This window comes from Lithobates pipiens, unplaced genomic scaffold (genome assembly GCF_037356315.1).
Source record: "Lithobates pipiens isolate NorthernLeopardFrog02 unplaced genomic scaffold, aLitPip1_a1.2 Scaffold_13, whole genome shotgun sequence".
Lineage (NCBI taxonomy): Eukaryota > Metazoa > Chordata > Amphibia > Anura > Ranidae > Lithobates > Lithobates pipiens.
This window is the reverse complement of record NW_027507718.1, coordinates 174903288-174912711: the sequence shown is the minus strand read 5'-3', so window position 1 is coordinate 174912711 and position 9424 is coordinate 174903288. Positions and strand designations below refer to the sequence as shown.

Below are 9424 nucleotides of genomic sequence, written 5' to 3'. Positions count from 1 at the left end.
ACCCTTCGTGAAGCCTGATTGATCAGGGTGTATCAAAGTGGGCATAATTTGGACTAAGCGATTGGCTATGAGTTTAGCGAAGATTTTGGTGTCGGTGTTTAGGAGAGATATTGGTCGAAAATTTTGTGGTGTGTTGGGCTCTTTCCCTGGCTTCGGTAGAGTAATTATCAGAGCATTAAGCATTTCATTGGGAAGAGAAGAGGAGGAGGCAGCGTCATTGCACACTTGTGATAGGTAAGGAGCCAAAGTAGTACTGAATTGTTTATAGTACTCATTAGTTAAGCCGTCAGGCCCTGGTGATTTGTGGGAAGGCAAGGTTGATACTATGTTTTGAACTTCTAAGTGTGTGAAAGGGGTGTTCAGGTCAGAGATGTGTTGTTGTGATAATGTTGGTAGGTCGATCGTTTGAAGAAAGGAATTGATGTCAGCAATAGAGGGTTGAGTGGTGTTGGGGTCATCTTTCAAGTTATATAAAGTATGGTAGTACTGGCTAAAGGCATCTGCAATAGCTTGAGGGTCTAGAAGTTTCTGCTTTGTGGTTGGATGAAAGAGATGATGTATTCTAGATTTAGCATAGTGACCCTTGATCCTTAGAGCAAGTGCTTTCCCAGCCTTGTTACCTGTAGTATAATAGTGTGCTTTGAATTTCGTGTTGGTGCGAGTATGATATTCTAGGAGTAAATTTCTAAGTTCCTGTCTAAGGAGGACTAACTGGTCTTTTGAATTAGGGTCTGGTGTGGTTTGGTTATGAACATCGAGTGCATGAATTTTGGCTATTAATGTGTCTAGACGCTGTGATCTTCTCCTCTTCTCTCGAGCAGAGAGTTGCATTATAATCCCTCTGACGAATGCCTTATGAGCATTCCAGAGGACAGTATTACTGGAGACTGAGCCAGTATTAAGGGTAAAAAACTCTTCAAGCTGGTTACGTATGTACAAGGAGTGTTCCGGAGAGTGAATGATGTCCGCATTCGCTCTCCATACCGTATGCCGTGGGGAGTTCAGATGATCGGTGACAGTTAGTGAGATCGGAGCGTGGTCCGACCAAGTGATCGTACCAATGCCTGATTCGGTGGAGTTGGTCAGCGTCCATTTATCTACAAGGAAGTAGTCAATTCTCGTGTAGCTGTTATGTCTGTGGGAAAAAAAGGAGTAGTCTCTTTCGGTGGTATGTTGGCATCTCCAGATGTCGTATAAGTTGTTGTTCCGTATGAAGGTAGTCATAGGGGAGGACAGCCTGGAGGAACGGGAGGAGGCATCCATGAAATTATCTGGAACTATGTTAAAGTCCCCACAGACAATGAGACATCCCTGTCGGAACTTGTTAAGCTTGTTCATCAGTCTAGAGAGGAATTTAATTTGGCCCGTATTGGGAGAGTAGACGTTAACGATAGTATATCTGGTTTTGTTGAGGGTACAATCCAGGGCTATATATCTTCCATCCTCGTCCTCCATGCTATTGTGGAGGGCGAAGGTGACAGTGTCTTTTACCGCTATCATAACCCCATTACGTTTGTCAGGTCCTGAGGAGTGAAAGATGTGAGGAAAGTGGCGGTTGGAACAACGGGGGCTGTCTAGCTTTTTGAAGTGGGTCTCTTGGAGGCAGAGGACATCACATTTGGATTGGAGAGCGGTCCTCCACATGGAGGATCTCTTCGCTGGGTGGTTAAGTCCTTTAGTGTTAAGGGATAGAAATTTCGGCATTGTGCAGGTCAGGTGCAGATGTCAGGTGTGGTGGTAGGTACTTACAGTGAGTGAGATTCTCTATAAGATGTCAGATGGTGTCCGGATGCGGGTTCCTGTAGCCGGAGCAGGTGCAGTTCTCAAAACAGAGGCAAACCAGGGAAGAGGAGAAGCAGGAGCAGTGGAAAGAAAGGGTAGAAATTAGTACTTCAGTAGTGGTAGTTAGAACAATAAAGAGGTAATTAATACTGTAGTGTAGAACAGCCAAAAAAAAAAACACTAGGCTGTTGAAACTATGCGGGGTGAAAGTTTATGGATAACACAGCTCGAGCAGGGCACCAACCGGAGTAATGTGGTGCAGAACATGAATTGAAGCGGGTGAGCATCGCCGGCAGTAAAGATTCAGCGGGCATTAGGCGGTTGTTTAGGATATAGAGGCGGAGAAGGCCCTCTGCGGTTGTTGGACTGTACGGCAGGCTCTTCCGGGAGAATATCCCATTGTTGTAGAAGCTTTATGCCCTCAGGTACTGATGTAATAATGTGTTTAGACCCATTCCTGGTTACAATGAGTTTAGTCGGGTAACCCCATTGATAGGGGATTTTGTGGTTGAACAGCGGTTTGGTAATCGTTATCAGCTGTTTGCGCAGTTGTCTGGTGTGTTGAGACAGATCCGCAAATAGTTGTAGATCAGAGAATGGTTCCGGTAGCCTATTCATATGCCGGGACTTGAACATTAGCTGATCTTTAGCATGATAGAAGTGCACCCTCATCAGGACATCCCTGGGTATGGTGTCAGCCAAGTGCGACGGCTTAGGGATGCGGTGTATGCGATCAATAATGGTCTCCATCGGTGACAGATCAGGTAGCAGTGTTGAGATCATTTTCCTGGCGTAGGTGTTAAGGTCATGAGGTAATACCGATTCGGGGATACCCCTGATCTTGACGTTATTACGTCTAGAGCGGTCTTCGAGGTCCGCCATTTTGGATTTCATCCATTTTTGTTCGTCATGTGTGTGGTCTTGGGCATCCACTAGGTCATTAACCGTAATAGTCAGGTCACTCATATGGTGTTCAATACGTTGGATTTTTTGCCCCATATGTAGCATATGAGATGAAAACTGGGTAAACATGGATGATAGTTCATTATGTATAGAGGATTGCAAGGAGATGAGCATCTCCTTCATAGTAGTGTCCAGGACAGGCTGGTCTGATGTGGGGAAGGCCGCAATAGCTGAGGGCTGGCGTGTGGGTAAGATGGATGCAGGGCTTACCTCAGAGTTGGGCCCTGCAGAATCCATTCGCATCCGCGCTTTGGCAGGGCTGTTACTGGCTGAAGAGGGAGAATTCTGTGGAGATATTGCAGGGGAGTGCTGCTGGATGGATATTGCAGATTCGTCCGCATCAGGGAGGTCAGTGTAATCCGAAGGTTTGACAGGGCCGCGGGCGCCATCTTGGATTTCTGTGTCAGGCGGCTGAGTAAAATAATCGGTCAATTTCTTCGGCGTCCGGTATTCCTTCCGCTTTCGGCGGCATAGCTGGGCTCTTCGGTAGTCACCCGGTCGTGTTAGGGAGTTCGTACGTGTGCTCTGTACGGCGATGCTCCGGTCGAAAGTCCGGTCGGTGCGGGAGCTGAGGAGTCAGACGTCCATCCTGCTCGGCGGTTAGCCACGCCCCCCACCACCTTGGCTTTTGTCAAGAGAGTTGTAAGTAGGGTGCAAGATCGCCTACGGCCACATCACCCTGAATGCGCTCGATCTCGTCTGATCTCGGATGCTAAGCAGGGTCGGGCCTGGTTAGTACCTGGATGGGAGACCGCCTGGGAATACCAGGTGCCGTAGGCTTTTTTCCATTATATTGTTGGCTTTGGCGACCTGCTGTATTTTTCCTCTCGATTGCCCGAGGTGACCACCTTGGCTTTTGTCAAGAGAGTTGTAAGTAGGGTGCAAGATCGCCTACGGCCACATCACCCTGAATGTGCTCGATTTCGTCTGATCTCGGATGCTAAGCAGGGTCGGGACTGGTTAGTACCTGGATGGGAGACCGCCTGGGAATACCAGGTGCCGTAGGCTTTTTTCCATTATGTTGTTGGCTTTGGCGACCTGCTGTATTTTTCCTCTCGATTGCCCGAGGTGACCACCTTGGCTTTTGTCAAGAGAGTTTTAAGTAGGATGCAAGATCGCCTACGGCCACATCACCCTGAATGCGCTCGATCTCGTCTGATCTCGGATGCTAAGCAGGGTCGGGCCTGGTTAGTACCTGGATGGGAGACCGCCTGGGAATACCAGGTGCCGTAGGCTTTTTTCCATTATGTTGTTGGCTTTGGCGACCTGCTGTATTTTTCCTCTCGATTGCCCGAGGTGACCACCTTGGCTTTTGTCAAGAGAGTTGTAAGTAGGGTGCGAGATCGCCTACGGCCACATCACCCTGAATGCGCTCGATCTCGTCTGATCTCAGATGCTAAGCAGGGTCGGCCCTGGTTAGTACCTGGATGGGAGACCGCCTGGGAATTCCAGGTGCCGTAGGCTTTTTTCCATTATGTTGTTGGCTTTGGCGACCTACTGTATTTTTCCAATCGATTGCCCGAGGTGACCACCTTGGCTTTTGTCAAGAGAGTTGTAAGTAGGGTGCAAGATCACCTACCGCCACATCACCCTGAATGCGCTCGATCTCGTCTGATCTCGGATGCTAAGCAGGGTCGGGCCTGGTTAGTACCTGGATGGGAGACCGCCTGGGAATTCCAGTTGCCGTAGGCTTTTTTGCATTATGTTGTTGGCTTTGGCGACCTACTGTATTTTTCCTCTCGATTGCCCGAGGTAACCACCTTGGCTTTTGTCAAGAGAGTTGTAAGTAGGGTGCAAGATCGCCTACCGCCACATCACCCTGAATGCGCTCGATCTCGTCTGATCTCGGCTGCTAAGCAGGGTCGGGCCTGGTTAGTACCTGGATGGGAGACCGCCTGGGAATACGAGGTGCCGTAGGCTTTTTTCCATTACGTTGTTGGCTTTGGCGACCTGCTGTATTTTTCTTTTCGATTGCCCGAGGTGACCACCTTGGCTTTTGTCAAGAGAGTTGTAAGTAGGGTGAAAGATCGCCTATGGCCACATCACCCTGAATGCGCTCGATCTCGTCTGATCTCGGATGCTAAGCGGGGTCGGGCCTGGTTAGTACCTGGATGGGAGACCACCTGGGAATACCAGGTGCCGTAGGCTTTTTTCCATTATGTTGTTGGCTTTGGCGACCTGCTGTATTTTTCCACTCGATTGCCCGAGGTGACCACCTTGGCTTTTGTCAAGAGAGTTGTAAGTAGGGTGCACGATCGCCTACGGCCACATCACCCTGAATGCGCTCGATCTCGTCTGATCTCGGATGCTAAGCAGGTTCGGGCCTGGTTAGTACCTGGATGGGAGACTGCCTGGGAATACCAGGTACCGTAGGCTTTTTTCCATTATGTTGTTGGCTTTGGCGACCTGCTGTATTTTTTTCCTCTCGATTGCCCGAGGTGACCACCTTGGCTTTTGTCAAGAGAGTTGTAAGTAGGGTGCAAGATCGCCTACGGCCACATCACCCTGAATGCGCTCAATCTCGTCTGATCTTGGATGCTAAGCAGGGTCGGGCCTGGTTAGTACCTGGATGGGAGACCACCTGGGAATACCAGGTGCCGTAGGCTTTTTTCCATTATGTTGTTGGCTTTGGCGACCTGCTGTATTTTTCCTCTCGATTGCCCGAGGTGACCACCTTGGCTTTTGTCAAGAGAGATGTAAGTAGGGTGCAAAGTCGCCTACGGCCACATCACCCTGATTGCGCTCGATCTCGTCTGATCGCGGATGCTAAGCAGGGTTTGGCCTGGTTAGTACCTGGATGGGAGACCGCCTGGGAATACCAGGTGCCGTAGGCTTTTTTCCATTATTTTGTTGGCTTTGGCGACCTGCTGTATTTTTCCTCTCGATTGCCTGAGCTGACCACCTTGGCTTTTGTCAAGAGAGTTGTAAGTAGGGTGGGAGATTGCCTACAGCCACATCACCCTGAATGCGCTCGATATCGTCTGATCTCGGATGCTAAGCAGGGTCGGGCCTGGTTAGTACCTGGATGGGATTCCGCCTGGGAATACCAGGTGCCGTAGGCTTTTTTCCATTATTTTGTTGGCTTTGGCGACCTGCTGTATTTTTCCTCTCGATTGCCCGAGGTGACCACCTTGGCTTTTGTCAAGAGAGTTGTAAGTAGGGTGCAAGATCGCCTACGGCCACATCACCCTGAATGCGCTCGATCTCGTCTGATCTCGGATGATAAGCAGGGTCGGGCCTGGTTAGTAACTGGATCGGAGACCGCCTTGGAATACCAGGTGCCATAGGCTTTTTTCCATTATGTTGTTGGCTTTGGCGACCTGCTGTATTTTTCCTCTCGTTTGCCCGAGGTGACCACCTTGGCTTTTGTCAAGAGAGTTGTAAGTAGGGTGCAAGATCGCCTATGGCCACATCACCCTGAATGCGCTCGATCTCGTCTGATCTCGGATGCTAAGCAGGGTCGGGCCTGGATGGGAGATTGCCTGGGAATACCAGGTGCTGTAGGCTTTTTTCCATTATGTTGTTGGCTTTGGCGACCTGCTGTATTTTTCCTCTCGATTGCCCGAGGTGACCACCTTGGCTTTTGTCAAGAGAGTTGTAAGTAGGGTGCAAGATGGCCTACGGCCACATCACCCTAAAAGCGCGCAATCTCATCTGATCTCGGATGCTAAGCAGGGTCGGGCCTGGTTAGTACCTGCATGGGAGACAGCCTGGGAATACCAGGTGCCGTAGGCTTTTTTCCATTATGTTGTTGGCTTTGGCGACCTGCTGTATTTTTCCTCTCGATTGCCCGAGGTGACCACCTTGGCTTTTGTCAAGAGAGTTGTAAGTAGGGTGCAAGATTGCCTACGGCCACATCACCCTGAATGCGCTCGATCTCGTCTGATCTCGGATGCTAAGCAGGGTCGGGCCTGGTTAGTACTTGGATCGGAGACCGCCTGGGAATACCAGATGCCGTAGGCTTTTTTCCATTATGTTGTTGGCTTTGGCGACCTGCTGTATTTTTCCTCTCGATTGCCCGAGGTGACCACCTTGGCTTTTGTCAAAAGAGTTGTAAGTAGGGTGCAAGATCGCTTACGGCCACATCACCCTGAATGCACTCGATCTCGTCTGATCTCGGATGATAAGCAGGTTTGGGCCTGGTTAGTATCTGGATGGGAGACCGCCTGGGAATACCAGGTGCCGTAGGCTTTTTTCCATTATGTTGTTGGCTTTGGCGACCTGCTGTATTTTTCCTCTCGATTGCCCGAGATGACCACCTTGGCTTTTGTCAAGAGAGTTGTAAGTAGGGTGCAATGATCGCCTATGGCCACATCACCCTGAATGCGCTCGATCTCGTCTGATCTCGGATGCTAAGCAGGGTCGGGCCTGGATGGGAGACTGCCTGGGAATACCAGGTGCTGTAGGCTTTTTTCCATTATGTTGTTGGCTTTGGCGACCTGCTGTATTTTTCCTCTCGATTGCCCGAGGTGACCACCTTGGCTTTTGTCAAGAGAGTTGAAAGTAGGGTGCAAGATGGCCTACAGCCACATCACCCTAAAAGCGCGCAATCTCATCTGATCTCGGATGCTAAGCAGAGTCGGGCCTGGTTAGTACCTGCATGGGAGACCGCCTGGGAATACCAGGTGCCGTAGGCTTTTTTCCATTATGTTGTTGGCTTTGGCGACCTGCTGTATTTTTCCTCTCGATTGCCCGAGGTGACCACCTTGGCTTTTGTCAAAAGAGTTGTAAGTAGGGTGCAAGATCGCTTACGGCCTCATCACCCTGAATGCACTCGATCTCGTCTGATCTCGGATGATAAGCAGGGTTGGGCCTGGTTAGTATCTGGATGGGAGACCACCTGGGAATACCAGGTGCCGTAGGCTTTTTTCCATTATGTTGTTGGCTTTGGCGACCTGCTGTATTTTTCCTCTCGATTGCCCGAGGTGACCACCTTGGCTTTTGTCAAGAGAGTTGTAAGAAGGGTGCAAGGTCGCCTACGGCCACATCACCCTGAATGCGCTCGATCTCGTCTGATCTCTGATGCTAAGCAGGGTCGGGCCTGGTTAGTACCTGGATGGGAGACCGCCTGGGAATACCAGGTGCCGTATTTATTTTTTCATTATGTTGTTGGCTTTGGCGACCTGCTGTATTTTTCCTCTCGATTGCCCGAGGTGACCACCTTGGCTTTTGTCAAGAGAGTTGTAAGTAGGGTGCAAGATTGCCTACGGCCGCATCACCCTGAATGCGCTCGGATGCTAAGCAGGGTCGCGCCTGGTTAGTACCTGGATGGGAGACCGCCTGGGAATACCAGGTGCCGTAGGCTTTTTTCCATTATGTTGTTGGCTTTGGCGACCTGCTGTATTTTTCCTCTCGATTGCCCGAGGTGACCACCTTGGCTTTTGTCAAGAGAGTTATAAGTAGGGTGCAATGATCGCCTATGGCCACATCACCCTGAATGCGCTCGATCTCATCTGATCTCGGATGCTAAGCAGGGTCGGGCCTGGATGGGAGACTGCCTGGGAATACCAGGTGCTGTAGGCTTTTTTCCATTATGTTGTTGGCTTTGGCGACCTGCTGTATTTTTCCTCTCGATTGCCCGAGGTGACCACCTTGGCTTTTGTCAAGAGAGTTGTAAGTAGGGTGCAAGATGGCCTACGGCCACATCACCCTAAAAGCGCGCAATCTCATCTGATCTCGGATGCTAAGCAGAGTCGGGCCTGGTTAGTACCTGCATGGGAGACCGCCTGGGAATACCTGGTGCCGTAGGCTTTTTTCCATTATGTTGTTGGCTTTGGCGACCTGCTGTATTTTTCCTCTCGATTGCCCGAGGTGACCACCTTGGCTTTTGTCAAAAGAGTTGTAAGTAGGGTGCAAGATCGCTTACGGCCTCATCACCCTGAATGCACTCGATCTCGTCTGATCTCGGATGATAAGCAGGGTTGGGCCTGGTTAGTATCTGGATGGGAGACCGCCTGGGAATACCAGGTGCCGTAGGCTTTTTTCCATTATGTTGTTGGCTTTGGCGACCTGCTGTATTTTTCCTCTCGATTGCCCGAGGTGACCACCTTGGCTTTTGTCAAGAGAGTTGTAAGTAGGGTGCAAGATCGCCTACGGCCACATCACCCTGAATGCGCTCGATCTCGTCTGATCTCGGATGCTAAGCAGGGTCGTGCCTGGTTAGTACCTGGATGGGAGACCGCCTGGGAATACCAGGTGCCGTAGGCTTTTTTCCATTATGTTGTTGGCTTTGGCGACCTGCTGTATTTTTCCTCTCGATTGCCTGAGGTGACCACCTTGGCTTTTGTCAAGAGAGTTGTAAGTAGGGTGCAAGGTCGCCTACGGCCACATCACCCTGAATGCGCTCGATCTCGTCTGATCTCGGATGCTAAGCAGGGTCGGGCCTGGTTAGTACCTGGATGGGAGACCGCCTGGGAATACCAGGTGCCGTATTTATTTTTTCATTATGTTGTTGGCTTTGGCGACCTGCTGTATTTTTCCTCTCGATTGCCCGAGGTGACCACCTTGGCTTTTGTCAAGAGAGTTGTAAGTAGGGTGCAAGATCGCCTACAGCCACATCACCCTGAATGCGCTCGATCTCGACTGATCTCAGATGCTAAGCAGGGTCTGGCCTGGTTAGTACCTGGATGGGAGACCGCCTGGGAATACCAGGTGCCGTAGGCCTTTTTCCATTATGTTG

General features: G+C 50.3%; 10 non-coding genes and 14 pseudogenes across 10 annotated transcripts; all 24 read left to right on the top strand.

Moving 5' to 3' along the window:
* The first annotated feature begins 3406 nt into the window (after positions 1–3406).
* LOC143976896 (5S ribosomal RNA) lies at positions 3407–3525 on the top strand. Its single transcript, XR_013273187.1, has one exon. It is a non-coding gene; the product is annotated as a 5S ribosomal RNA (ribosomal RNA).
* Positions 3526–3634: 109 nt separating this feature from the next.
* LOC143977928 (5S ribosomal RNA) lies at positions 3635–3753 on the top strand (annotated as a pseudogene).
* Positions 3754–3862: 109 nt separating this feature from the next.
* Positions 3863–3981, top strand: LOC143976884 (5S ribosomal RNA). Its single transcript, XR_013273176.1, has one exon. It is a non-coding gene; the product is annotated as a 5S ribosomal RNA (ribosomal RNA).
* A 109-nt stretch (positions 3982–4090) lies between these two features.
* On the top strand, positions 4091–4209 carry LOC143977541 (5S ribosomal RNA). Its single transcript, XR_013273816.1, has one exon. It is a non-coding gene; the product is annotated as a 5S ribosomal RNA (ribosomal RNA).
* Positions 4210–4318: 109 nt separating this feature from the next.
* LOC143978463 (5S ribosomal RNA) lies at positions 4319–4437 on the top strand (annotated as a pseudogene).
* Positions 4438–4546: 109 nt separating this feature from the next.
* LOC143978054 (5S ribosomal RNA) lies at positions 4547–4665 on the top strand (annotated as a pseudogene).
* A 109-nt stretch (positions 4666–4774) lies between these two features.
* Positions 4775–4893, top strand: LOC143979844 (5S ribosomal RNA). Its single transcript, XR_013274090.1, has one exon. It is a non-coding gene; the product is annotated as a 5S ribosomal RNA (ribosomal RNA).
* A 109-nt stretch (positions 4894–5002) lies between these two features.
* LOC143977799 (5S ribosomal RNA) lies at positions 5003–5121 on the top strand (annotated as a pseudogene).
* Positions 5122–5232: 111 nt separating this feature from the next.
* LOC143979150 (5S ribosomal RNA) lies at positions 5233–5351 on the top strand. Its single transcript, XR_013274014.1, has one exon. It is a non-coding gene; the product is annotated as a 5S ribosomal RNA (ribosomal RNA).
* Positions 5352–5460: 109 nt separating this feature from the next.
* LOC143977952 (5S ribosomal RNA) lies at positions 5461–5579 on the top strand (annotated as a pseudogene).
* Positions 5580–5688: 109 nt separating this feature from the next.
* LOC143978675 (5S ribosomal RNA) lies at positions 5689–5807 on the top strand (annotated as a pseudogene).
* Positions 5808–5916: 109 nt separating this feature from the next.
* On the top strand, positions 5917–6035 carry LOC143979295 (5S ribosomal RNA; annotated as a pseudogene).
* Positions 6036–6361: 326 nt separating this feature from the next.
* LOC143978993 (5S ribosomal RNA) lies at positions 6362–6480 on the top strand (annotated as a pseudogene).
* A 109-nt stretch (positions 6481–6589) lies between these two features.
* Positions 6590–6708, top strand: LOC143977945 (5S ribosomal RNA; annotated as a pseudogene).
* A 109-nt stretch (positions 6709–6817) lies between these two features.
* LOC143977445 (5S ribosomal RNA) lies at positions 6818–6936 on the top strand. The gene has a single exon (XR_013273723.1). It is a non-coding gene; the product is annotated as a 5S ribosomal RNA (ribosomal RNA).
* A 327-nt stretch (positions 6937–7263) lies between these two features.
* On the top strand, positions 7264–7382 carry LOC143979165 (5S ribosomal RNA; annotated as a pseudogene).
* A 109-nt stretch (positions 7383–7491) lies between these two features.
* On the top strand, positions 7492–7610 carry LOC143977032 (5S ribosomal RNA). The gene has a single exon (XR_013273318.1). It is a non-coding gene; the product is annotated as a 5S ribosomal RNA (ribosomal RNA).
* A 109-nt stretch (positions 7611–7719) lies between these two features.
* Positions 7720–7838, top strand: LOC143978258 (5S ribosomal RNA; annotated as a pseudogene).
* Positions 7839–7947: 109 nt separating this feature from the next.
* LOC143979786 (5S ribosomal RNA) lies at positions 7948–8050 on the top strand (annotated as a pseudogene).
* A 327-nt stretch (positions 8051–8377) lies between these two features.
* Positions 8378–8496, top strand: LOC143978609 (5S ribosomal RNA; annotated as a pseudogene).
* Positions 8497–8605: 109 nt separating this feature from the next.
* Positions 8606–8724, top strand: LOC143977087 (5S ribosomal RNA). Its single transcript, XR_013273372.1, has one exon. It is a non-coding gene; the product is annotated as a 5S ribosomal RNA (ribosomal RNA).
* A 109-nt stretch (positions 8725–8833) lies between these two features.
* Positions 8834–8952, top strand: LOC143978717 (5S ribosomal RNA). Its single transcript, XR_013273970.1, has one exon. It is a non-coding gene; the product is annotated as a 5S ribosomal RNA (ribosomal RNA).
* A 109-nt stretch (positions 8953–9061) lies between these two features.
* On the top strand, positions 9062–9180 carry LOC143977307 (5S ribosomal RNA). Its single transcript, XR_013273592.1, has one exon. It is a non-coding gene; the product is annotated as a 5S ribosomal RNA (ribosomal RNA).
* Positions 9181–9289: 109 nt separating this feature from the next.
* Positions 9290–9408, top strand: LOC143978980 (5S ribosomal RNA; annotated as a pseudogene).
* The last annotated feature ends 16 nt before the right edge of the window (positions 9409–9424 follow it).